The sequence below is a fragment of the Pinus tabuliformis genome, chromosome 8, assembly GCF_031772625.1.
Source record: "Pinus tabuliformis cultivar Carrire ecotype Pingquan chromosome 8, CPIR1, whole genome shotgun sequence".
NCBI lineage: Eukaryota > Viridiplantae > Streptophyta > Pinopsida > Pinales > Pinaceae > Pinus > Pinus tabuliformis.
In genome coordinates, this window is record NC_142294.1 from 390,937,898 (window position 1) to 390,964,964 (window position 27,067).

Below are 27,067 nucleotides of genomic sequence, written 5' to 3' on the forward strand. Positions count from 1 at the left end.
TGGCCCATAGCACTGTCTTGAGCTCAGCCACCACTTTATCCAGTTTGAGCTCCTTTTCTAGCTCCTTTATCCTGTCTTTGAGGGCCTTTATTTCCCTGCCCTTTTCTGCCACAGTCTGCTTGGATTTATCATATCTTTCATTTACCTTGGCTAAATTCTCCCTGGCCTCATTTAATTCTGTCATTTGAGCTTCCAGGGCCTGAATCTCATTTCTCATCTTTTGCATGTCCAGGCTTGGGGCCTACTCTGTTGTTGGTGGTGGTGCTGAGGTAGAAGGTGCTGCCTGTTTTGTTTGTTGAGTGAGGGGAGCAGTAGTTGGAGGAGCTTCCTCAAGGTTAATTATCTCTGGAGGAGGCTGAGATGTTTGACCTCCTTCGTTTTGCTGTATTGCTGCTTGCAATGTTGCCTGTGCAGCCTCTGATTCTCCCAACTTTTCTTGAGTCTGGATCAGCTGTTTATATAAAGACACCAGCAAAGCTGCCGCATCTTGATCATGTCTCAGCTGGGCAACATCTTCCGTTTGAGGGTGAATAGTTGTTTGGATTTTGATCTTTTTCCTCAAAGCTGCCATGTCTGCATCCCTTAATTTCAATATTTCTTGTATGCCCTTGATGTCCTTGGGGTCATCCCCAATCTCTATGATTATATCTTCTAAGGCTCTGATCCTGTTGTCCTTTGCTTGAGAGGATGCTCTATCCAACTCAAGTTGGGCAGCTGTATTATTTAGGCTATTTTCTAGCCTGTAGTTATCCAATGTCTTGTTTGCCAAGGAGGCATACACCATCTCACCCGTTTGCTTATGCAATTCGATTTTGTCCATTGGGTGGATGTCCTTGGAAAGGACCTCAAGATTGGTCCTCAAGTAGTCTGAAGGGGACTGTGGTTGCAATGCAGTTGGCATGAAGTGACTCATGATCATTTTACCTTCATTAACATCATATGCAGACATCAGTCTTTGCTGGTTAGTGGGAGCCATTTTCAACAAATGATTATATAGTTGTATTTTTATTGGCTCATTCCTCCTCTTTATGTCAATGAACTGTTGTTTGATGTTCAGTTCACCTTCTCTCTGCTGGCTTGAGGAGCTGACTTCTCCTCCCACTATCCTCTCTTGTTCCTGCTGGAAGGAACTCCCAGATGCCTCCCTGCTAGGTGGGCCCATGCCCAAAGATTGCCCTATAGGCATTTCTTCCTCTGAGAAGGGATTCATTCTGTGTATTTTCTCCCCATGAGTTGTTGATGTTGTGAGGGGAGTCTCTCTGTCCCTCTTCCTGCTTATATCTTCTTTTTGTGGGGTTTGGAGGACTGAGGCCTCCACTATTGTCTCTTGCCTAGGAGGCACAATTTGTTGGGGCTGCTGCTCAATAGAAATTGGGGCCTGTGATATATTTTCTTGCTGCCCTAATTTCTCCTTTTCTTGTTGCTCATCTTGTTGCTGCATTTCCTGCTGCTGTGCTTGCTCATGCTGCATCTCTTCATGGTGCACCTCTTCATGAGGTGGCTGTTCTGGTTCCATTTCCTTTTCCTTGCCTTTGGTAGAGGTTTGCTCAGTAGCTTTGGCTGTTTGCTGATTTGCTGTGGAGGAAGATGCAGCTGCTCCCACTTGAGTGCCTGGAAGAGCAAACACCTGTGCACAAAGCTCCAAGTCAGCCATCTTTTGGATATTTCTAACTGCTCTTTGATTTAATTCTTCTTGTGTAGCAGCCTCCTCTAAGGTTCCTCTCCTCCATTTAATTTGATTTGCATACTTTTCTATGTGAGGCAACCTTACATGGTCATAACTTGACAACCTATATTTGACCCTCCTTAAAGTTATGAAGTGATTGGGGTCATAAGGTTTCCAAAGGAAACTGGTTTGCAAGCCAAGGGATTCTAACATGCTATCCGCCTCTTTCCAACCTTCCTCCCTTTTGTTGTAGATAAAGTGGCCTAATTGGTTCATGACCTTGAGCTATGCTTTCTTGCCTCTGCCTGAAAAGTGTAGCACATCAGCATTCCCAAATTGCCTGAAGTATTCTAGGGCAAACAATCTCATGGGAACATACCTGGGCAATCTGTATGGGGGCAACTCATACCCATAGATTCTAATGACTGTGTGGTGTTGGTAATAGTACCAATCCCCGATGTTGTATGCCTTGGACAGCTGAAGAATCCTCTGCATCTCATCAGTCAGTCTAGGAGGAGGCGAGCTCATGAGCAGAGACATGGCTGGGTGAATGAAGAGGTCTATAAACTCACAATAAGTATATGGAGAGCTGGATTTGCAGTGGAAGGCAGAGGACCAATAAACCACTGACCTTGGATTGCCTTGTGCATCCACTCTCTTCATAGCAAAGTGAAACTTCTCATGTTGATAATACAAAATTAGGTGGTATATGTAAGAGGTGTATCTGAACACCCTTTCTCTTGATAAGTTCATTAGTTGTTCATGTATTTTGTCAGATATGTAGGTGGCATAGTCATAGTAGATTGGAGACTTGCCAGGGGCAAACATGAGCATCATCACCAGCACAGTCTCATCAACAAACTCAATAGAATTATAGCCCAGAATGGGACTGATCATATCTACAAGGTCCCTGCCCAATTGGTTGAGGTAAACATGAGAAATGGGAGGGTACTTCACGGTGTCAGACCCAATGTACAACTGGTTTAGCTTGGTGATCTAAGCCTCTATCAATTTAGCCCCTTGCTTTATCAGATCAGCCAATGATAAAGGGACTAATCTCTTCTCAGTTTTGAAGTGGAGCATCTCTCTAATGGCTTCAGGGGTGACATAGAAAACAACTGAGCCTGAAGGGTCAATCACAGCCCTCTGAGTGGCGTCGTAGGATTCAGCACATAGGTGGATTAGGTCAGGAAACTGGTTGACCTGAGGGAGTTTGAATAGAGGGAGGAAAGAATCCCAAATGCCCAATACATCTGTTCCAGCCTCATGTTTAATCTTCAACTCATTCAGCAAGTGAATGTGGTACTTGTGCATTAGCATTTCTTCTGCTATCTGATAATCCAGGTCTGCCAATGGCTGCCAATCCAGTTGTCTCTGAGGAGCATTTAAAGGGGCAACATTCAAGGCTACAGGTGCTACTGGAGTATCCATATTTAGTTTAGGATTCTGCTGTATAATCTGGTGTCACTGTGCAGAGCAATACGAAATTGAAAAAGAAAGGTGAATTACTGAGGAACAGAGGATGGAATGGTCAATTGCAGCAATTGAAATACTGCTCAAAGCTTTGATGAGACGAATGCTTGGCCTTAAACTCTTTTTCACGGCAAATTGGTGCAGTTTGGATTTCTCGTTCACAATTGCGCGAACAGAACACAGGGTCTATGAAAACTTGGGTAAACAAGGCTTAGCAGGTGAATTTCGACCTTACAGTTGCAAATGGAGACTAGGTACAGGGGATTTGCTGGTAAATTATGTGTTTTTCACTCTTTTAAGCTTTGTTTCAGACAATTTTGGATACAACCGAGCACAGGGGAGGTGAATTCGATAAATACCTGGTAAATTTGCTTGGCAATGGTGAAAATGCAGGTGGATTTGGCGCGCCAATGGTGTCCAGGTCGAATTCAACAGGTTGGCGACATTTTGGATGTAAATTTCATGCAGAGGAAACAGCAGTTGTTTTTGCGAAAAGTGCAAAAACACGGATTTTTGGCCAAAATATGGATTTTTCAGAACATTGGCGCCTTTTTTGGATGACGTCAGCATGATGTCATCAGGTGGGGTCAAGGTCGGATGACGTCAGCATGACGTCATCAAGTGACGTGGTGGCTTAAGAGTGGTCCATGGGGACGATGAGGTGGCGGACAGGTGGAGCAAATGGCTAGCGGGGGTGCTGACACGGCGATGACGCAACAGTGACGTGGTAGTGATGTTGGCAGGGTGGGTTGGCAGAAACCAAAAACAGTAAGTGGTATCATATCGCACCGCTTATTATACGGAGGCTGAATTTTCAGAGGGGGCTCCGATACGATGTGGGGGTGACGCATGGCAGAGGCCTGACGTCACCCTCTAACAAATATCGGAAGCTATTCTTTGGACGTCGGAGCCGCTCCGATATTCATGTGGGTCGTCGGATGAAAAGGGCCCGATCCGACGGTCGACGGATCGTTAAGCTGCCAGGTCGATACGGATACGGGCAGGGATTAAAATAATATTTTCTTTGAAAATTGCGCCCGGCGGGGACTTTAGACTTTTGGCGGATTTGTATTGTTTTTTCAATGTTTTTTATAGAATCGCGCACAGCGCCCAGACTTTGGATAAATCAGAAAAAGTGGGTTTTCATGTGCATTTTGCAAATTGAGCGGGTTAAGGGTGAAAACGGGGTTTTTTACAAGGTTTTTTAGCAAATGAAGGGTTAAATGGGTTAAATGACTTCTGAAGGGGAAAGAGGGGTAAGGCTTAGGGTTCTCAAACTGACCAGATATCAATTTAATCCCTAACAGTGAACATATGGCTATAATGCCAGGGGAGGGATATTTATACAATGCTTGGGGTTTATACACCATAGTGTTATAATAGTAGGGATAGGGTAACATAGGGGATTTAGATAATAGAAGTTAGGGGTTAATATGGATGGAAAATGTGAATGAGGAGTGAACTCACTAAGTTTATGTGAAGATAGCTTAGCTTAGGGAGTAGATCAAAATAAAAAGATTTTTAGACAAGAAATGTGGCTTTCAAAGGAATAAGAACCAGCATAAAACCTCAAATTCTTTCATGAACACAACTGATGAAGGGATGTTAGTAATGAAGGTGAAAAAGGGGAAAAGGAAGTTAGTCATGCTTCTTTATTTTGCTGCAACATGATGGAGAAGAATACCTTCTCAATCCATTGATATTCCTTTGTGAATAGGTTAGCACATATGGAATTGTAAGGAATGACATTTCTGCAACCCCATCTGCCTACCCATCTATTTACCTAGCATTTTTTGTTTCTTCATGGAGGGTGCACTTAGACTTGCAGACCCTTATGTGCCTTTTCTTTTCTTTGGCTTTTTCCTTTTGATTTTCTATCTAGAACTACCCTTATTGCTTCCAAGGTCCCAGATTAAGCAGTTGGGAACCTTACTTCTCTACCTAAGCTACTGGTCTGCCAAGATTAAACAGTTTGGACAGACTTCTTTCTCTATTCTACAACAGAAAAATTGAAACATGGCATGATCCAGATTAGGATTTTGGACCACCCATCAAAACTTTAATCAAGATGAAGCTATATACACACCTTGTCTCCTTTTGGAAATATGGGATCTTTGTATCACCAAAGCAGAGCATATTTGGAACTTTCTTTGCTAATCATGAAATATGAAACCTATTGGTATAGGTAGCTAACAGTGGCTCCACATGGGGATGGCTTTTCCATTTGAAAGGCCAAGAACAGCAAGTCAGAATTCCTTGGGCCCTTGATAGTTTTTAAAACTTGAAGTATGCTGCTTTGACATGCCAAATTGTACTCTTCCCATCTTGGTAGATCTTTGAACTCATTTGCCTTTTGTTGATAACTAATGAAACTTGAGAAACTGCATTTTTACATTTTAACAGAAAGTAATATATACACCTGAATATGTACAAGGTAAAATTATGCTGCACTCATGGATAGTAGTCAAAATAGTGTTTCAACATCCTACCGTTCACAGGACCTTCATCCAAATCAGTTTCATTAAGACTTTTAAGGAAATAAGTATTGTTTCCTTGTATTGCTTGAACAGCAAATGGTCCTCTCCAAAGGGAATCAAATTTTCCATGTTTTCCCTTATCTTCTCTTCTTGAGTCCCACTTGAGGACTTTGTCTCCAACATTAAAATCTTCGGCCTTGGTCCTTCTGTTAAAGGCTTTCTTTAACTTTTCTTGTAAAACTTGAACTCTGTTGTAAACTTGGTCTCTAGTTTGCTGCAAACATATTATTTGATTTATCCTTCTTTGCATATCATTTGGCTCAGCTTGACTCTCTTGAAGTAATTTCATGACAGGGATTCCCAGTGATGAAGGAAATTTGGCTTCTAATCCATAAACTAACTCATATGGGTTGATCCCAATTGATCTTTTGGTTGTTAGTCTATCTGCCCATAAGGCATTCACAAGCTTCTTATGCCAATTCTTCTTATTTTCTTCCAATACCTTCTTTATGATGTTCACAAGGCTTTTGTTTAATGATTCAGCAAGGCCATTTCCTTGGGGATAATATGCAGTAGAATGGCCCAAGGTAATGTGAAATTTATGGCAGAAATTCACCATCTTCTTAGATCTGAAGGCAGCAACATTGTCTGTTATTATTTTATCAGGACAACCAAATCTAGAAAGAATATTGGTCTCAAGGAACTGAATGATAGTGGAATCATTTGCTTGTCTGCATGGAACAGCTTCAATCCATTTAGTAAAGTAGTCTGTAGCTGTTAGAATCCATCTATGTTGGCCTGAAGATGAAGGGTGAATTTCCCCAATGAAATCCAAGCCCCATTGTTGAAAAGGTCTCTCTGTTGCAATAGGCCTCAGAGGAAGTGGCAGTAACTTTCTCTTTCCTTCAAATACTTGACATTTATGACATGAGGTAGTGAATTTCTTGACATCAGAGAAAACAGTGGGCCAATAGTAACCAGCCCTCAGTATCTTATCCACAGTGGACTTCCAATACAAGTGTCCACCACAGTCACCTGCATGAAATTCTTCCATTATTTTGTTAGTCTCTTTCTCAATTAAGCAGTTTAGCAATATACCTTCATGGTTTTTCCAAAGCAAATTGCCATCCATGACACAAAATCTTGAAGCTTTCATTTTTAGGAACCTACATTTAGTTCTGGACAATCCTGGGGGAGCACACAGGTTTTGTAGTACATAACATATATCAGAATACCAAGGGGATTGTTCAAAGGCTACATTGATCTTTGGAGTCGCCAGCTCCGGTTCATTGTCCAGTTGGTTTATCTCTAAGGCTTGGAAGTTTGCTTATGTCATTAGTTTGGCCAAACCTTGCCCTTTTATTAGTTTTGTAGGTTTTATCTCAGTATCAAATTCCAAGATGTTGGCAATCCATTTTCCTCTTCTACCCTCTAGGTTTTCTTGAGTGAGAATGTCTTTTACAATGGGACTTGGCACATAAGCTATAACATGGGAATAAAGGATGTAAATCCTAAAGTCTTTAATGGCCTTGACCAAAGCATAAGCTTGTTTCTCCATGATTTGGTATTTCATAGGTGCATCTCTAAGAGCTCTACTAAAGAAAGCAATGGGTTTCTCATTTCCTTGGTCATCTTTCTGTAATAAAACTACAGCAATAGTATGCTGGGAGGCAAAAGAGAAAATGATAAATTCCCTGTCAAATTGAGGATTTGTTAAGACTGGAGTTTGGGTAAGGGCCAATTTTATGCCTTCAAAGGCTTGATTTGCTTCAACTGTCCATTTCACTTTTGAGTCCTTCTTTAGCATGTTATTTAGTAATCTGATCAATTCTGCTAAGTTTGGGATAAACCTTCTCAAGAAGTTGATCTTACCCAAGAAGGCTTGCAATTCTTTGATGTTTCTTGGGTGGGGCATTTGTAAGATAGCTTGTATTCTGTCCGGGTCAATTCTTATGCCATTCTTTGAAATAATATGCCCTAATAACTTGCCTTCTTCCAGACCAAATAGAGACTTCTTGGGATTCAAGGAAATGCCATATTTCCTGCATGTTAGGAAGATCTGTCTCAAATGTTTCAAATGTTCTTGGTCTGATTTTGAGAAAGGTGTGAGGTCATCCAAATAAATGACAAGGAAGTCATGAATCTCTTTGGCAAAAGCAATATCCATTGCTCTTTGAAATGTTGCCCCTGCATTCTTCAATCCAAAAGGCATTTTTACATATTTGAAAGTTCCCCATGGGGTTGTGAATGCAGTTTTATCTTGATCATCAGGGTGCACTAGGATTTGATTAAAGCCTGAGAATCCATCAAGTAATGAGATCCTTGAGGCTCCTACCACTCTTTGGAGAATGTGGTCCATCTTAGGTAAAGGATAGTTGTCTTTGAGGGACACTTGGTTTAGGTTTCTAAGATCAACACAAAGTCTTATCTCACCAGTTTTCTTTCTTGTAGGTACCAAATTAGAAATCCAATCAGAAAACCTGATTGGTGCTATGATACCAGCCTTAAACATTTTTTGTACCTCTTTCTCAATTGCAGGGAGGAGCATAGGGTTTATTCTTCTCAATTTTTGCTTGAATGGCTTTTGATTTGGTTTGAGAGGGATTGTGTGTTGGATAACAGAGGTGTCATAGGATTTTAAGTCCTCATAACTCCATGCAAAGACATCTTGAAACTCTTTGAAAAGGTCAATGTATTTGGGCTTTTGATCAGGGGGTAGGGATGCAGACAATTTTATTATCTTGGGATTTTCCATGGTTCCAATGTTGCATTCTTCAATGGCAGAGTTAAGGGGCTGCATTTTGGGTTTTCTAGGGACATCATTTGAATCAAAAATATCCTCTAGCGGAGTTAGGCCTGTTGGAAGAAAATTATCTTTCAATTGTATCACTTCAGCTTCAGCATCAGCCACTTCTTCACAACTGATTTGTTGAATTTCTTGTATGTTGTCTTTGTTGAAAATTGTTGGATGTAGGATTTGGTGAGCTGTCTTAGGTGATAGTGGCTTGTTATTCTGTTCACTCTGTATTTGTGATTGACTTGCTCTTTCAAGTATTTGTGATTGACTTGCTCCTTCAAGTATTTGTGATTGACTTGCTCCCTCAAGTATTTGTGATTGACTTGCTCCTTCAAGTATTTGTGATTGACTTGCTCCCTCAATGTCAATATTGAGTCCTGCAAATTCTTGTTGCAGGGTCAGGAAATTATTTATCTATGCATCATCTTCAAATACTTGCCAGTCTTTGACACTGTTTGGGACAGAAGGTCTGTGTTTTACCTGAGCTGTAAAGCAATGATGGGGCTCAAAAGGTAACTTGCAGGTGCTTGCAAATGTGGCCAAGCTATGAGCATGCAGGTTATGGGTCCTGGGAATCTTGGTAATTTGAAATTCAGTGAAGGACTGTAGTAGTTCAGCAGCAGCAGATCTATAAGATCTTAGTCTTTTATCATTAGTAACAAAATTTCCCTTTACCTGTTGGATAATTAAGTCTGAATCTCCCATAATTGAAACTTTTATGGCTTGTAAGGATTTTACTAGCTTAAGGCCTAGCAAGAGAGCTTCATATTCTGCCATGTTATTAGTGCATCTGAAATTTAGTCTATAGGCTCGACCTTCTGCATGATTGTTCTGCTTGTTATGTATCCAAACCCCAGCTCCTACCCCTAATTTGTTAACTGACCCATCAAATTCTAGAAACCATAGGTTCTCTTTTTCTAGGGGAGATTTAATAACTTCTCTGTGATCTGGGATCATAAGTTGAAGTTCTGGTTTTTCACCTGGTTTGTCTTCTAGGACAGTCTGATCACTTGATTGAATTAGCTTGATTTCTAGAGCAGCAGCTTGTTCATTAATGTCCTGGTCTTGTTCAAATGTTTTGGTTTCAACATCATTATTTGTAAGACCTGTATTGTCATTGAAAAGAATATATGAGTCTATATCAGAATGAACAGCATATATGGGAAAATTTTGAGGTTTTTCTTCATTGCTGACCATGTATTTCATAAGTGTTTCTCTGTATAGTCTTTTTGGTTGCCCAAAGACAGAGATGGTTGCATATGACATGTCTAGTTGTAGGGAACCTTGGAGTTTAGCCCCCCATGATCTTGATAACAGCATCCCATATTTAGGTGGGATATCAGCAACCACAACATCCATGAGAATTGTTTTATTTGGGTACTGAACAAGGGACACACATAAGTCTTTTATTAAGCCTAGACACTTGACTTGGCTGGAGTCAAATGAGAATAGGTCCTTATATGGTCTTGTAATATCTAGATTCAATCTTTCCATGACTGATTTGGGCATCAAGTTGTGAGAGGCACCTGAATCAAACATAGCATTGTGTAGTATCTTATCATGAACATGTAAACTGACATAAAAAGGTAAGATACCTGCAACGGCTGTTTTTCCATCAACTTCTGGACCGAAAAGCAATTCTGGGGTGTCATCTAACACATTTACATTATCTTTATTACGAGTTAGCTGAAGGGACTTCTTGATTTGTTGTCTATAAATGTCATGCTTGGCTAGTTCTGAAAGAGGAACAGCTACCTTCAATTTGCCAATTTCAGCTTCTAAGTCAAAGGGTCTTTCAGATTGGATCTTGGTGTTGTGGGTGGCAGCCTTTTCCTTGTTCACTAGGTTTTCTTCTTGATTCTTATCTTGATCTTGAAGCTTGTCCTTGTTACTGACCTCTTGAGAAGTGTTACTTGGATTGGGCTGCAAGGGTGATGTAGCCATAGGCTGTTGTTCAGTTACTTCCTCAACTATTACCTCATCTGTGATTGGGCCAGTTTTGTCACTTGGTTCTGTGACAGTGGCTTTCTTAGGCTGCGGAGTGTCCTTTGTCTTGTCAGGCTGTGTCACATTTATAGTTCTGCTTCTTAGCTTGTATTGCTTATGAACTTCATAAACAGTTGTGTCATATCCTTGTTTAAAGTCGAACGACTCACCTGACCTGGTTTGGAATTGTTGAACGTCATCATCCTTATGATCCTCTTGACTTAGGAAAACTTGCTGCTCATCATTCAGGCCCATCAGGTTAATGTGGGTGTCATCTGTTTGTTCATCCGAAGTGGATGCCTCAGTATAGTTTTCCTGGAAAGGAGGTCTTATGTCTGGGTCAGAACCGGTCTTGCCAATGTTTGGGTTTTGATTTCTCCTAAAGTTTGGATTCCTGTTAGGGTTATTTTGTGGTGCATCCCATGATGACTTTCTCTCAACTGATTCTACTCTATCCCCCAATCTCTTCATACCAGTGAGTATTGCATCCAGTTTTTGATCAAAGGCTGAGGGTTCTTCTTTGAAGGTGGTTCTCTTTTCTAATCTTGCCCTGTTTCTTTTGGCAATCAGGTTAGCCTCCACTGTGACAGCAACCTTTTGGGCTTCTTCAAGGGTTTCAGGCACCCTTTCTTTTAATTAATATGCCATATCAGGGTCAAAACCATCAGGAAATTTGTACAAGGCTAAATCAGGGGGAGGTCTTAAATTCTGTGTTATTGTGTTATATGCATTATTGAATCTTGCACAATACTCCAAAACGGTCTCTTGAGGACCTCGTTTGATTGTGTCATATTCACCAAGTATGTGCAGGGGATCTTTCTTCTTCTCCCATCTATTAGTAAAGGCTTGATAAAGGTCATCAGGAGTTGTGATGGTATTTGCAGCTAGTGATCTAAACCAAGTTCTTACATCCCCTGTGAGGCTCTGAACAAAGATTCTCATTCTCACACTGTCATCATCTATTTCATAGTTCTCAAAGTGGTCTTGCATCCTTCTGGCATGCTGAAATGTTGTGAAAGGGCCAGTGGAGTCAAAATATGAGATCTTGGATTGATAGTCCTGAGGTAGAGCTGGAGCATTGGAAGGTAACTACAGGGGTGCATATCTATTAGCCATACTTGCAGGATTTATGGGGTTGACAGGGATAACTGGGACAGCATGAATGACTGGTACAACAGGGGTGGTGGGAAAGGTGGAAACTAGAGTGTTGGTCAAGGGAATATGTGCAGTGGATGAAGGTGTAAAAGGAGGACTATGAGATGTGGATGGTGAACTGGGGGAATCAAGGCTAGACCGAAATAGAACCTTGATTGGAGTTGGAACAGGGTTTGGATGAGCTGTCTCAGGACTTGAGTCAGCAAGGGTCTCCTGTTCCCGCTGCTTCCTAATGATCTTGGGGATTGTATTAGGATTTTCAAAAATAGCTGGTGGATTGGGGTCAGGGTTTGACCTAGTGTGTCTAGTTTCCCTTTTAGGAGCCAGCTTCTGAACTTGCTTTTGATATTTTAGGATATTTTTAGAACTGTTTCAAGGGACTGCTTAAACTTTTAGAACCACTGTCTATAGACAGACAACAGTTGAAAAATAAGATGTCCCCAGCGGAGTCGCCAATTATGTTAGCACCCAGGTTGTTCCCTTTGACTCCCAAGGGAATACGGCCGGGGTAACCACTAACCAATCTTTGGATTGCAGTTTCTAGCCAAACTGTAATCAGAGAGGGCTCTCTCTTTATAATTTGTCTCTGTTTTGATAGTATTTTAGGCTAGCTATAATGTTCAGGGTTTTGTTTTATGTTTTGGTTGAGGGATGTCTTCTGCATCTGAGGTGTAAGTTTTCAGGCAGTATTAGTCCATTGGGCAATGGAGTCTGTGGCTACAGGTTGACTGAATATTGAGTTGAGTTACTGAAATTACAGGGCCGTTTAAATGCTTCATGAAACAAATTTGAAATTGTGATGGTGAAGTGTGTTCAACCAGTGAAAGGCAATTAAGAATTTTCCACTAAGCTGGGTATGAGAAAGAGATATGTTGCACAGGAGCAAACTTGAATTCCTGAAACAACAATCACTGTGAAAGTATATAGTCTGAAAGTGCAGCAATTAAGAATTACACCTTTATAACTGTAACTGAAGAAAACATTTATAATAGCATCGATTGAGTCTAGGGTAATCTGTGATTAAATCCTAGAACTATTCTTTTTCTTTGCCATTAGCTGTAAAACACAGAACATGAATGAGCTATGAGAAGATGACAAAACACATAACTAAGAGTTTGAAGAAAACTTATTGATTCATGAAACACGCAGGAATCCTGTAACATTCAGCAAAACACCACAATGACTCAGATAACGCAGAGCCTTGGAAATTCCATCAGCTTTTGTATTAATAGTCTGGAAAATTTACAGCATAAGAAACTCTTGAAGAGAGATCAACAACAACCCCTGCAAGATTATGTGAGTGGGGAATATATACAATTGGTCATACAAAATATCTGGAGCCTTGAGTCTTTCTAGAAATGAATACGTTCACCCACTTTTCAAGATAGTAGATAAGAAACTGATTACATCATTGAATACAAATAAGTCCTCTTTACGTATGTCAGAAGATATTTTGACCTTTGGAGGCCACTGAGTCGGTCTGAACATTCTGCTTTAACTCTGGAAAAATGTGCCTTTATGCATGTCGTGTTGTAGTTTTTTGGCCCTGTCACCTGTAGCTGTCAATCTTGCTTTATTGGCCGATTAGTTCTGCTGAGTTGGCCCAGCCTTTTCCTTTTCATGCATGCTGATTTCATCAAATTTTCCTGTGCATGATCACTGATGTTTTTTGATGAAAAAACTTAGTGAATGGCTTCTGGTCTATAAGATCATCTGTATTGCCTTAGTCCACCATTCCTGTGTGGGAAATTGATGTCTCAAAATTGCATCCAAAGTCTCATCTGCCTCTGTATATTTATAGAAGTTTGGAGGCACTTCAAACAGATGTTTGATCTCATCCATGATAAAAAATAAGTTTTCTATCCTGTTGTAGAGACTTTGTCCTGTAGCTGGCCCTGTTTCCTCTGAGGTGCTGGGCCTTTCAGTGATCTGATTTGTGGCGAATGTGTTGACCCTCTTGGCATACTGCTCATGTGTAAGTAGCCTTCCTGCGTTGTTCAGTAAGCTAGGGAGACCTCTATTTTGCAATGCCACATATTTGTCCATGAATCTATTGACCTCTGTCTGCATGTCCTGGGTCCTTCTTTCTAGTGTCTGCACCAGGATTCTTAGTGTTAGGACACTCTTTATTAACAAAATAGTCTCAGTCTTGTTGGAGATTCCCATAGTTGCTAACTGAGCACTTGTTCTATTATTAAGCACATTGATCATCCTGTTGGAAACTTCAGGCATATTGCCTAGAGAGGCCCTTGATCCCTGAATTTCCCTCTGTGCTTTTGCAATGAGCTCCAGCTGTTCATGAATTGTCTCAATATACTGCCATTGATCAGTGATTGATTGGCCAATATTGGCCCATAGCACTGTCTTGAGCTCAGCCACCACTTTATCCAGTTTGAGCTCCTTTTCTAGCTCCTTTATCCTGTCTTTGAGGGCCTTTATTTCCCTGCCCTTTTCTGCCACAGTCTGCTTGGATTTATCATATCTTTCATTTACCTTGGCTAAATTCTCCCTGGCCTCATTTAATTATGTCATTTGAGCTTCCAGGGCCTGAATCTCATTTCTCAGCTTTTGCATGTCCAGGCTTGGGGCCTGCTCTGTTGTTGGTGGTGGTGCTGAGGTAGAAGGTGCTGCCTATTCTGTTTGTTGAGTGAGGGGAGCAATAGTTGGAGGAGCTTCCTCAAGGTTAATTATCTCTGGAGGAGGCTGAGATGTTTGACCTCCTTCGTTTTGCTGTATTGCTGCTTGCAATGTTGCCTGTGCAGCCTCTAATTCTCCCAACTTTTCTTGAGTCTGGATCAGATGTTTATATAAAGACACTAGCAAAGCTGCCGCATCTTGATCATGTCTCAGCTGGGCAACTTCTTCCATTTGAGGGCGAATAGTTGCTGGGATTTTGATCTTTTTCCTCAAAGTTGTCATGTCTGCATCCCTTAATTTCAATATTTCTTGTATGCCCTTGATGTCCTTGGGGTCATGTCCAATCTCTATGATTATATCTTCTAAGGCTCTGATCCTGTTGTCCTTTGCTTGAGAGGATGCTCTCTCCAACTCAAGTTGGGCAGCTGTATTATTTAGGCTATTTTCTAGCCTGTAGTTATCTAATGTCTTGTTTGCCAAGGAGGCATACACCATCTCACCCGTTTGCTTATGCAATTCGATTTTGTCCATTGGGTGGATGTCCTTGGAAAGGACCTCAAGATTGGTCCTCAAGTAGTCTGAAGGGGACTGTGGTTGCAATGCAGTTGGCATGAAGTGACTCATGATCATTTTGCCTTCATTAACATCATATGCAGACATCAGTCTTTGCTGGTTAGTGGGAGCCATTTTCAACAAATTATTATATAGTTGTATTTTTATTAGCTCATTTTATGTCAATGAACTGTTGTTTGATGTTCAGTTCACCTTCTCTCTGCTGACTTGAGGAGCTGACTTCTCCTCCCACTATCCTCTCTTGTTCCTGCTGGAAGAAACTCCCAAATGCCTCCCTGCTAGGTGGGCCCATGCCCAAAGATTGCCCTATAGGCATTTCTTCCTCTGAGAAGGGATTCATTCTATGTCTTTTCTCCCCATGAGTTGTCGATGTTGTGAGGGGAGTCTTTCTGTCCCTCTTCCTGCTTATATCTTCTTTTTGTGGGGTTTGGAGGATTGAGGCCTCCACTGTTGTCTCTTACCTAGGAGGCACAATTTGTTGGGGCTGCTGCTCAGTGGAAATTGGGGCCTGTGATATATTTTCTTGCTGCCCTGATTTCTCCTTTTCTTGCTGCTCATCTTGTTGTTGCATTTCTTGCTACTGTGCTTGCTCATGCTGCATCTCTTCATGGTGCACCTCTTCATGAGGTGGCTGTTCTGGTTCCATTTCCTTTTCCTTGCCTTTGGTAGAGGTTTGCTCAGTAGATTTGGTTGTTTGCTGATTTGCTGTGGAGGAAGATGCAGTTGCTCCCACTTGAGTGCCTGGAAGAGCAAACACCTGTGCACAAAGCTCCAAGTCAGCCATCTTTTGGATATTTCTAACTGCTCTTTGATTTAATTCTTCTTTTGTAGCAGCCTCCTCTAAGGTTCCTCTCCTCCATTTAATTTGATTTTCATACTTTTCTATGTGAGGCAACCTTACATGGTCATAACTTGACAGCCTATATTTGACCCTCCTTAAAGTTATGAAGTGATTGGGGTCATAAGGTTTCCAAAAGAAACTGGTTTGCAAGCCAAGGGATTCTAACATGCTATCCACCTCTTTCCAACCTTCCTCCCTTTTGTTGTAGATAAAGTGGCCTAATTCGTTCCTGACCTTGAGCTGTGCTTTCTTGCCTCTGCCTAAAAAGTGTAGTACATCAGCATTCCCAAATTTCGTGAAGTATTCCAGGGCAAACAATCTCATGGGCACATATCTGAGCAATCTGTATGGGGGCAACTCATACCCATAGATTCTAATGACTGTGTGGTGTTGGTAATAGTACCAATCCCCGATGATGTATGCCTTGGACAGCTGAAGAACCCTCTGCATCTCATCAGTCAGTCTAGGAGGAGGCGAGCTCATGAGCAGAGACATGGCTAGGTGAATGAAGAGGTCTATAAACTCACAATAAGTATATGGAGAGCTGGATCTGCAGTGGAAGGCAAAGGACCAATAAACCACTAACCTTGGATTGCCTTGTGCATCCACTCTCTTCATAGCAAAGTGAAACTTCTCATGTTGATAATACAAAATCAGGTGGTATATGTAAGAGGTGTATCTGAACACCCTTTCTCTTGATAAGTTCATTAGTTGTTCATGTATTTTGTCAGATATGTAGGTGGCATAGTCATAGCAGATTGGAGAATTGCCAGGGGCAAACATGAGCATCATCACCAGCACAGTCTCATCAACAAACTCAATAGAATTATAGACCAGAATGGGACTGATCATATCTACAAGGTCCCTGCCCAATTGGTTGAGGTAAACATGAGAAATGGGAGGGTACTTCACGGTGTCAGACCCAATGTACAACTGGTTTAGCTTGGTGATCTGAGCCTCTGTCAATTTAGCCCCTTGCTTTATCAGATCAGCCAATAATAAAGGGACTAATCTCTTCTCAGTTTTGAAGTGGAGCATCTCTCTAATGGCTTCAGGGGTGACATATAAAACAACTGAGCCTGAAGGGTCAATCACAGCCCTCTGAGTGGCGTCGTAGGATTCAGCACATTGTGGATTAGGTCAGGAAACTGGTTGACTTGAGGGAGTTTGAATAGAGGGAGGAAAGAATCCCAAATGCCCAATACATCTGTTCCAGCCTCATGTTTAATATTCAACTCATTCAGCAAGTGAATGTGGTACTTGCTGTGCATTAGCATTTCTTCTGCTATCTGATAATCCAGGTCTGCCAATGGCTGCCAATCCAGTTCTCTCTGAGGAGCATTTAAAGGGGCAACATTCAAGGCTACAGGTGCTACTGGAGTATCCATATTTAGTTTAGGATTCTGCTGTATAATCTGGTGTCACTGTGCAGAGCAATACGAAAGAGTATTCTTTGAAAAAGAAAGGTGAATTACTGAGGAACAGAGGATGGAATGGTCAATTGCAGCAATTGAAATACTGCTCAAAGCTTTGATGAGACGAATGCTTGGCCTTAAACTCTTTTTCACGGCAAATTGGTGCAGTTTGGATTTCCCGTTCACAATTGCGCGAACAGAATACAGGGTCTATGAAAACTTGGGTAAACAAGGCTTAGCAGGTGAATTTCGACCTTACAGTTGCAAATGGAGACTAGGTACAGGGGATTTGCTAGTAAATTATGTGTTTTTCACTCTTTTAAGGTTTGTTTCAGACAATTTTGGATACAACCGAGCACAGGGGAGGTGAATTCGATAAATACCTGGTAAATTTGCTTGGCAATGGTGAAAATGCAGGTGGATTTGGCGCGCCAATGGTGTCCAGGTCGAATTCAGCAGGTTGGCAACAGTTTGGACGTAAATTTCATGCAGAGGAAACAACAGTTGTTTTTGTGAAAAGTGCAAAAACACGGCTTTTTGGCCAAAATATGGATTTTTCGGAACATTGGCGCCTTTTTTGGATGACGTCAGCATGACATCATCAGGTGGGATCAAGGTCGGATGATGTCAGCATGATGTCATCAGGTGACGTGGCGGCTTAAGAGTGGTCCACGGGGACGATGAGGTGGCGGACAGGTGGAGCAAATGGCTAGCGGGGGTGCTGACACGGCGATGACGCAACAGTGACGTGGTAGTGACGTTGGCAGGGCGGGTTGGCAGAAACCGGAAACAGTAAGCGGTATCATATCGCACCGCTTATTATACGGAGGCTGAATTGTCAGAGGGGGCTCCGATACGATGTGGGGGTGACGCGTGGCAGAGGCCTGACGTCACCCTCTCACAAATATCGGAAGCTATTCTTCGGACGTCGAAGCCGCTTCGATATTCATGTGGGCCGTCGGATGAAAAGGGCCCGATCCGACGGTCGACGGATCGTTAAGCTGCCAGGTCGATACGGATACGAGCGGGGATTAAAATAATATTTTCTTTGAAAATTGCACCCGGCGGGGACTTTAGACTTTTGGCGGATTTGTATTGTTTTTTCAATGTTTTTTATAGAATCGCGCACAACGCCCAGACTTTGGATAAATAGGAAAAAGTGGGTTTTCATGTGCATTTTGCAAATTGAGCGGGTTAAGGGTGAAAACGGGGTTTTTTACAAGGTTTTTTAGCAAATGAAGGGTTAAATGGGTTAAATGACTTCTGAAGGGGAAAGAGGGGTAAGGCTTAGGGTTCTCAAACTGACCAGATGTCAATTTAATCCCTAACAGTGAACATATGGCTATAATGCTAGGGGAGGGATATTTATACAATGCTTGGGGTTTATACACCATAGTGTTATAATAGTAGGGATAGGGTAACATAGGGGATTTAGATAATAGAAGTTAGGGGTTAATATGGATGGAAAAGGTGAATGAGGAGTGAACTCACTAAGTTTATGTGAAGATAGCTTAGCTTAGGGAGTAGATCAAAATAAAAAGATTTTTAGACAAGAAATGTGGCTTTCAAAGGAATAAGAACCAGCATAAAACCTCAAATTCTTTCATGAACACAACTGATGAAGGGATGTTAGTAATGAAGGTGAAAAAGGGGAAAAGGAAGTTAGTCATGCTTCTTTATTTTGCTGCAACATGATGGAGAAGACTACCTTCTCAATCCATTGATATTCCTTTGTGAATAGGTTAGCACATATTGAATTTTAAGGAATGACATTTCTGCAACCCCATCTGCCTACCCATCTATTTACCTAGCATTTTTTGTTTCTTCATGGAGGGTGCACTTAGACTTGCAGACCCTTATGTGCCTTTTCTTTTCTTTGGCTTTTTCCTTTTGATTTTCTATCTAAAACTACCCTTATTGCTTCCAAGGTCCCAGATTAAGCAGTTGGGAACCTTACTTCTCTACCTAAGCTACTGGTCTGCCAAGATTAAACAATTTGGACAGACTTCTTTCTCTATTCTACAACAGAAAAATTGAAACATGGCATGATCCAGATTAGGCTTTTGGACCACCCATCAAAACTTTAATCAAGATGAAGCTATATACACACCTTGTCTCCTTTTGGAAATATGGGATCTTTGTATCACCAAAGCAGAGCATATTTGGAACTTTCTTTGCTAATCATGAAATATGAAACCTATTGGTATAGGTAGCTAACACAATGTAGCTCAGAGCATCCAAGAGAGTCCAACCTTTGCTAATGAATGAAAAAGTACATAATATAGACATCAAAACCACCTATTCTAGCCATCAGGGATCTAATCCAAGAGATAAGGGACTGTTACAACCATTTCCCAACAAGGAACATGAATATAGGCAGTGGAACAGCTTGCCTCTATAAGCATGAAAACTGATTCATTGACCCCCAAACCACCTCAAAATGATGAATCTACCCTCTAAGATCATTTTAAAATTACATTTACATAGCTTAGCATCATTTAAAATCATAAATTCATCAATGATGAGAGAAAAAGTCAACTTGTAGAAAAACTAGGCGAAAACTGGATTTTTGGGCAAACTAGCTCTATGCGTAGCACCACTGGCCAGGTGCGTAGTGCCTGTTGTAGGGAAAAGTATCCGACTCGGATGACCCTAACCCACTCTAAGGGTGACAGTTCCTTAGCAACAACTGTAAAACAAACTACTGAAGGTTTACTTCTTTATGAAAGCAAAAGAGGATGGAGAGAGCACTAACCGTTGCCTTGCGCTTAATGTCGAATCCAAACTCTTCTCTTTGGCCGCTTGCTCCTAGCTCTTTGTCCTTCTGCTCGCCCAGCTGCAATGAGATCCTGCACAATGACAAAGAAGGAAACTACAAGAGGCATGCAATCATAACTGGTTCATGGATTAGTGTAAACCAAACATGCAATCATCACAATACATAATTGAAACAAGAGCACATAGAAGAACCTCAATAGCTTTTATTAATGAAGAAATAAAGGTTCTGAGATGATTAAAACCATTGCAGGCTCCAACCCAGCAACACCTCCCAGCAGAAAGAATTGCTCTTCTTCACCTCTCTCAAACAATCACCCAATAGCTCAATGATGAAACCAATAGCATATCATTACTTTGCACAAAATTCCAGCCCCCTGAGCTCATAGGAGAGAGCTCAATATATAGATGAATTGAGAAAGGATGAGTCAGCTTGCAACTGATGTGTAGCTGCCTTGTGTCCTCTCTCTCTTCAGTTAATCTTTAGTTGATCTTCAGTTCTTGAGTCCACTTGGTGAACCTTGCTTCCACTTGGAGAAACAAAGCCTCTGACTCATCACAAGGCGAAATACCTGACCCAAGTGTCATTTTTGGAAGATTCCAAAGCAATGACTCACTGTGCCACATGTCCAAACTCGCCCAACGCAGGTGGGCTTTGTTCTGCCTGCTTTGCAACGCAGGTACACCATGGAGCAGTTGTGTTTCAGCGCAGAAACCCAGTGGAGAACCTGCTTTGATTTCAGGATTGCTTGTTTTTGAGTGTTTTCAGGTGGAGAACTGATCTGAGAGCTGTTGGTTTGCTGACCTTGTTCCTCTAGGGGTAGGAACATCATGTTTAGGGAACTTTGGATTCCTTGGATTATTGACAATTCATGCTTGTTGCTGTAAGGCACAAAATTGTCTATAACAGTGCCACTTCACAGCTACTTTTGGAGGCCTTCCCCTTAACAAAATTGAGCCAAATATAGTCCATTGGAAATATCTTCCTGTCTAGTTTCTGGAACGTCTTCAATTTTTTCATTTGGAGGTCATTTTCCCCCACAAAAGTGAAATCTCCCAAGGCTACTTCTATGTGTTCAAAAAGAGGCAGAGAGGCCATTTTTTGATGGTTTTTTGACCTTTGGGTGACCGATTTTTGCTCCAAAATTGTTGAGATTTTCTGGGTTTGATGCTCTCATCATGCTATCCAGATATATAAGCCATTTCTTCAAAAATTCCTCTAGTGAAAAGCATAGCACCGGTGGTGCTACGCACCTAGGGCAAATTTATGTGTTACAAAATTTCAAAAATTGAAAATGACCAAAATTTGTCAAAACTTGCCCAGATTTGGCACAAGGCACTATCATTAATTGATTTGATGGGCTAGTGAGGCTTCAGCCAAGATTTTCAATTTTTCTTGCTCCTTTTTTCTCCTTAAGGCCTTCCTCAACCTAGCCTTAAGCTTCCTCATTCTTATGTTGCAGATTTTATTCCAGGTCATGTAGTGGTAGGCCATGTGGCGAAACATCTTCTTGTCTCTATTGGCCTTCTCAATCAGCCCCTCAAGGTGTATATTAACCCTCTCAAGCCAAGTTTCCCAGTCATTCTCAATCTCTTGTTCAATTGGAGTCAACTTGACCTTTTCCTTCTTAGTCTTTTGTCGGTTCTCCTTCATCATTTGCAGCTCCATGAGGATTTGCTTGTCGGTCAATTGTTTGCTTTCTTGCTCTAGATATTTGATGACAAGGCTTGTATCTCAGCCTCTTGTTCCTTTATGATCATGTCTTTGACAGTCTTTGGATCTTGAGTATCCAAGTCAATCACATCAACTCCTTATGTCTCCTCATGATCAACAAGGTCAAAATCTCTCTCTTGCCCATCTCCAAGATCCTTCTTATGCATATTTTTCTTGCCTTTACCTTTACCCTTGCTTTTCTGCTCAACGTGTACCTGTTTAGTTGACGAAGAAGGCAAAACCCCTTCCACTCCTTGTGGAGATAACATTTTCCTATACCCTAATGATGAAGGTGAGACCCCTCCCACACCTTGTGGAGATAATACTCGCCTGGCAGCTGCAAAAAGTTTCCTAGTGCCTCTCTCATATGTTGTAAATACTGGCGCTCCAACAGTTTCAATCTCTTGGACATTTTCATGTCCTGAAGGTCCACCTTCTTCATGAGGAACTGATGAAAATATTTGAGGGCCTTTGAACATTTCATGAGAAATGAAAGTCTCCCATGGCATGTTAAGAAGGTTCAGTTGATGTAAAACCATGATTTTAATCAAAGAGTAGTGGTAAATGCTAGTTAACTGTTGGGGATATGATTTCTTCTTTACAATAAGTGCCATCTCTTCAATGTTTCTAAACATGAAGAAGGGGATATTCATCATTCTCACCCTAGTGAAATGCATCAGCAGTCTAATATGGTAGGCATACAATCGGGAGAACCCACCTTCACAATTAAAGTACTTGATGATGATCTTCCTCAATAGAGAAAACATGTCCTCCAAGAATTTAAAGGGGAATACTCTCTTGAGTTTGCCATGGTACCTAGCCTTGATGTAAGGCTCATAGTACTCCATGTCAATGTCCTGACCTTTGTTCCACTTTTCACCCACATTTGGAATACATGTAGCCTCTGAAATGATAGTTGGTGATAAAGTGAATGTAACTCCAGCAAGGTTTACCTCATTGTTGTCCAAATGTGTCACAAACAACCTTGCAAATTCATGATGAAATTTAACCCTTTCCACCATTTCACAGAAATCAAAACATGACTGGTGTTTAAAACAAGAAATGGCAAATGGGTAGGCTTGCAGCTCCCTCAAACTTGTAGGCTCCTCTCTGATATGTTTTCCTCCTTTATGAGGCTTCTTGCCCTGTGTGTCTCTCTCCCTAGAACTGTCACTAAGGGTTTCTTCTTCCAGCTCATATTCACTGTCTCTATCCATTGTTTTATAGTTTTTCCTCTTGTGGTGAATGAAGTGTGGTGAATGAAGAGATAGGGTGAATGAATGTAAGATGAGTATGAAGAGATTTTATAGGTAAATAGGTGAGAGTGAATAAGAGTGTGAATGGGATTTAGGGAGTGAGTTGGGTTTGGGAATAATGTATGGTTGGGGTGTAAGTATAGGGTTTGGGAATTTTATATGAGGGAATGGGGTGTAGGGAACAGCAAATAGATGAGATTAGGACAGCAGTGAATGAGTGAGCTTTGTAATTTATGAGATTGTTTGGTGAAAACTAGGGTTTGACTTCTTGAGTGGTAAAATCACCAAAGATTGATTGCAACAACCCTTTTCAGCAAGAATGATGGTGTTACTTACTTGCAAAGATGAAATTTGGAAGTTTTGAGGTGAATTGAGGCAATTTGGAACGATCTGTAGCTTAGCTACTAGGTGCGTAGCACCAGTTTGGTGCATAGCACCCGTTCATTTTTACACTGTAGAAATCACCTAGGTGCGTAGCACCAGTTCTATGAATAGCGCTTGCCTTTGGTGCATAACGCTTGCCTTTGGTGCGTAGTGCCAGTCAGAACTTCTCCAAAAACACAGTGAATGCACCCCTTTGCCCAATAACACTTCAAAATTGCATTTTTAGCTCATGGACTTCAACTCAAACAATGAAATGATTTAAGAGAGGGATGATCTTTATATAGCTCTTCAACTTTTATTTTTTAATTTTCAAAACCCACTTTGTAATGTCTATTTTCTTTTCAAATAACTCTGTTTTTTGGATGCTTGATCTTTTGCTTGAATAGGTGAACTGATGCTTGATTTCTTGGATTTTTGCAGTGGCATGTACTTGGAAATATCAGCAGGGAACCAAGAGTACCATGAAACTATTAATTACATATGAGAAATAATAAAATTACATGAAATTTACAAATAATATACCAATGCTCTATTTTCACCTCAAAACTGGTTTTGAGGTGAAAATTTTATTAAGTTTACAAATTATGAGATTAAAACTTTCTAATCATTATTTTCATCCTCATGTTTCTACTAACCATTATTAGCAATAATCACTGAATTTTGACCATGGTGAAAACCCTAAGACCTAATGAGACCAAACCCTATGTAATTGATGGAATGAACTACAAAATGAACATGAATCATGACTGAAAAGTATGGAAGTATATCAACAACTACATACCATGAGGGAAAAACTAAGGAAAACCCTACCATTAGTGGATCCATGACCTAATGGAATACAACCTCATCAAAATGATACTCCTACTATAAAATGCAAAAGAGGAGACTTTGATCACTGATGGTAGTGTGAAGACACTGACACTAACACAGGTGAAAACCAAATCCACAAGATGGGATATTATGCAACTAATTTCCCATCGAAGAAGTCCAAGAAGGGATCCTCGAAAGGATCGTAAGGTGAGGCATTAGCCTCTCAGTTCGAAATGGAATTTACCCTCTTCACATGCATGGTGTCATCGATGATGGGTTGTATTTGGTATATTGACAGTGGAGCCTCATTCCACATGACCGGCGATAAAAGTTTATTCAGTACCTTGGAGGAGAAGGACCTCCAGATGCGCATAGAAATGGGTGATGATGGAAAGTACTGTGTTTCAGGTGAAGGTACGGTTGTGTTTTAGAGGGAGCATGGAGCTCCTCTCACCTTGACTGATGTGAAGTATGTGCCAGGACTGAAAAAGAACTTGGTATCAGTTGTGATGTTGGAGGACAAAGGCTACGATGTTGTCTTCAGTAAAGGAAAGGCATTCTTGAGACACATAGCAACGGGTCAGACCAAGAGGATTGGGATTCAAGTGAAGAATATTTACAAGCTAGAGGTAGATGAATGTGTTGCATTGAATTCCAAAGCAAAATTGGTGCAAAGCCAAGATATTGGCGAGTTATGGAATAGAAGGTTGGACAACTTGCATCATGGGGCCTTGAAGATAATGCAGCAAATTTCTACCGGACTTCCCAAAGATAAACTTGAGCAAGTGGACACATTCAAAGGTTGTACCTTGGGTAAGTATGCAAAATATTCCTTTCAGGATCGAGACAGTCGAGCTAAGGAAATCTTGGAGCGAGTTCATACAGATGTGTGTTGACCATTCTCGACAGCCTCCACTACTAAACAAAGGTACTATGTTATTTTCATTGATGATTTTTCTCATAGATGTTGGATATATTTCATGCAGAATAAGGATCAAACCTTCTCAAGGTTTTGTGAGTTCAAAGCCTTGGTCGAGAAAGAATCATGAAAGAATATCAGGGCCTTGTGAAGCGATAATGGTGGAGAGTATGTCTCTCAAGAGTTTAAGGACTTCTGTGCTGCATAAGGAATTAAATAGGAGTTGAAGACACCTCATAACCCACAGTAGAATGGGGTGGCTGAAAGGAAGAACAGAACGATTGTGGGAGCAACTCAGGCGATGCTGCATGACCAAGGCTTACCACTTCATTTGTGGGCTGAGGCATGCAACATAGCGGTTTACTTGCATAATAGAAGCCTGCATCGCATACTTGGGATGAAGACACCAGAGGAAGCTTTCTCCGGGAAGAGACCAGTTGTGAGTCACTTCAGGATATTTGGCTCATTGGTTTATTTCCATGTGACCAAGGATGCCCGGAAGAAGCTAGAGCTGACAGCAGAGTTGGGGATACTTGTGGGGTACACTGATACACCCCACAACTATCGGGTGTTCTTGCATACTGGTCAGAGGACATTGGTACATAGAGATATAAAGTTTGATGAGCAGAAGGCCATGCAAGTTTCCCTTGAGAGGGAGCTCAAGTTTCATGCAGAGGAGGAACTTTTGATTCCTAAGGAGGAGGAGCCTCAGACTGATGCAAAGCAGCCACATGCAGAGGTTCCAGGAGTGGATACATCCACTCATGTAGAGTCTTCCAAAGATGGGTGGAAACGCACAAGGGAAGCTAATAGATTGTTGTCATATGCAAGAGATAATGTGGGAGAACCATCTTCTCAATGCAGACAGAGGAGGTCACCTGAGAGGTACACTAGATACATGGTGCTTGTTGGGGAATGTGTGGAGACCAGACCATCTTCCTTTGAGGAAGCAGTGCACCAGCTAGTTTGGGTTGATGCTATGGTGGAGGAGTATGACTCCATAGTTCGGAACAGTGTTTGGGATGTGGTTCCAAGACTGGAGAACAAGTCAGTTGTGAGTTCCTATTGGCTTTACAAGGTAAAGCATGTTGCTAATGGTAGTGTGGAGAAACATAAGGCAAGGTTTGTTGCTCGTGGTTTCTCACAAGTCAAGGGGATCAACTATGATGAGACTTTTGCTCCTGTAGCAAGGTACTCATCTATCAAATCAATGTTGGCACTATCAACGCAGATGGGTTGGAAGATCCATCAGATGGATGTGAAGACTACGTTCCTCAATGGCAAGATTGAGGAAGAGGTGTACATAGAGCAACCAGAAGGATCTGAGACCTTCGATCATGAGTCGCATGTGTTCCGACTCAAGAAATATTTGTACAGGTTGAAGCAAGCACCTCGTGCTTAGTACACCAGGATCGACAACTAATTCATTGGGTTGGGCTTCACAAAGAGTGAAGCGGATGCGAACTTGTACCACATCATGGTGGAAGGTAAGCAGTTGATCATTGTTCTTTATGATTATGATCTAATATTAGCATGTGATGATCAGTTGATCAAGTCTTCCAAGGAGTACCTTGCAAAAGAGTTTGAGATGAAAGACATGGGTCTCATGCACTAATTTCTAGGCATGGAAGTGTGGCAGAAGGATGGGGAGGTGTTTGTGTCTCAAGGAAAGTATGCCAATGAGATACTCAGGAGATTCCACATGGATAAGTGCAAACCCATGCAAACTCCTCTAGTAGGTAACTAGAGGAAGGAGGATGCTACTTCAGGTGAGGCAGTAGAGGCTGTTGTGTAACGACAGCTTTTGGGTTCATTAATGTACTTAGTGAACACACAACCAGATTTGTGCTTTGCGGTGAACCAGTTGAGTCAAGCTATGGTTCAGCCTACCAAGTTGTTTTGGAAGGTAGCGAAGCATGTTTTGAGATACCTCAGAGGCACATCTCAGTTTCAACTATGGTACAGATGGTTAGAGGGAGTGAAGCTACAGGGCTTCACAGATGTAGATTGGGCAAGGAGTCCATCAGATCAGAAGAGCACATCAGGAGGAATTTTCAACCTTGGTTCAGCTGAAATTTCTTGGTACAGTAGGAAACAGGGGTCAGTTGCACTTAGCTCAACAGAGGTTGAATACATGGTTGCAAGTCAGGCAGTATGTGAGGCCATTTGGATGTGGAAAATTCTAGTTG

The 27,067-nt window shown here is 41.4% G+C and overlaps 1 pseudogene; it reads left to right on the plus strand.

The window, feature by feature from the left end:
- Positions 1–3,018: 3,018 nt before the first annotated feature.
- Positions 3,019–27,067, plus strand: part of LOC149235734 (leucine--tRNA ligase, cytoplasmic-like) — a 45,996-nt pseudogene continuing 21,947 nt past the window's right edge.